The sequence below is a fragment of the Pinus tabuliformis genome, chromosome 3_1 (assembly GCF_031772625.1).
Source record: "Pinus tabuliformis cultivar Carrire ecotype Pingquan chromosome 3_1, CPIR1, whole genome shotgun sequence".
NCBI lineage: Eukaryota > Viridiplantae > Streptophyta > Pinopsida > Pinales > Pinaceae > Pinus > Pinus tabuliformis.
Genome location: NC_142301.1, coordinates 738189620 through 738191299, shown reverse-complemented (window position 1 = coordinate 738191299; position 1680 = coordinate 738189620).

The following is a 1680-nucleotide window of genomic DNA, read 5'->3' as shown; positions in this document are numbered from 1 at the left end:
TCGAAGTCATGGTCTTAAGGTCCTAAGCAGGCCGAAAGATCGAAGGTCAGAGTGGATCAGATTAGGCTATATCGGAGGTCAAATAATATTAGAACATCGGAGCAGGCTATATCAAAGGTCATAAAATATCGAAACCTTGGAGCAAGTCATATCGAGATATCAGAAGTTGGACGCCATCGAAACATCGGAGCAGACAAATATCGGACTATCGGAAGGATGAAGCCATCAGAACCTAAAAACTTATTAACATTTGAATTTTGAGAAGTTACAATATATGGAGTTTTTAACAGAATCTAGTTCTTTATTATTAAATATTATATGACAACATTTGTATCAAATGTATGATTTTTCATTTATTTATTTTTATGAGCAATTTATTTCCATAATATTATAATATTCATTAGTTTTTATGAGTGGGATATAACAGCTCATTTCATCCTATCCCAATAATTTATAATTTCTTATTGGTTAACAATTTATCTACATGTGTTTAAAATGTTGTTGATATTCTGAATTGTTTTTGCAGTCTTAGTAACTCATATTTTTTCTTGCATCTATTTCTGAAGTAGTTTTATGCTATTGGCTTGGATAAGTATTTAGTATAGTTTACATTTAGTTAATTCTAAAGGCATTTTACATATAATATTAACTTAGAGTTTTTCCTCTTTAAAGAATTTGTACTTACATCTTCTTTTTTCAATTGTTGATCGATCTAGATATTAATCGAAAGGTGCCATCTAGTACTTCTCCCTTAGTTAATGAGGAATATTCTTGTCTATCAACAATTTGATGCTAGAAAGAAAACCCCATTAAATTAATTGTAGCAAAATATTCACACAAATATTAGCTTACAAACTCTAGAACCATTCTCTAATGAAGCTTCTTAGTCCACTCAATCCCAAGTAGTTGCTAAAGAATATCATGTTTCAAACTTACATAGCAAACCTTCACAAGTAGAATCTTTTGATCTAGTACAATCTTTAAGATTTAGTCCATTCAAATAATGTTAAACTTAGTTTCTCAAGCCCAAGTATTTGTTGAATAATCTCATGTTTCAGACTTACAGAGACAACCTTAATAGGTAGAATCTTTTGATCTAGTACAATCTTTACAATAAGAATTCTTTTATTTTGGTGTTATTGGCTAATAGTTATGAGAAGTCGATAAAAACTATTAAAAAATAAAAATGAAGGATCACACAAATTTTATTTATATATGAGTTATCTTACTTTATTATTTTGTGTATGTTCAACCAATTGAAATTGAATTATTTAATTTTAGTTGTTTCTGGAAGAAAAAAAAATTACTCACCATCAATATTGTGTAAAGAAGTTATTTGAAAATAAAAAAGAGTTATTTGAAAATAAAGAAAGGCAATGTTGAGTTAAACCTATTGGGAATTTTGCAAAAATAATTTTGAATAGGTTTATTTTAACAAAATCGAAAAAGTAAAAGATGAGGTGCTTTCCTATATTTCCTTATATGGTAGAATGAGTTAACTAATTCACATTTAACTTGAGAGTGATTAAGTCATTAATTTTATTTACATAAATATAAATATACAATTTTTTTAATTTATTATTATGTTGACGGTGTTGGACGCACCAACATGTCTGGGGATCTCCCCGGTAAGAAGTCCCAACTAGACCTCAAACCGTTTGGTGTAGGAGTCCCAGCAGT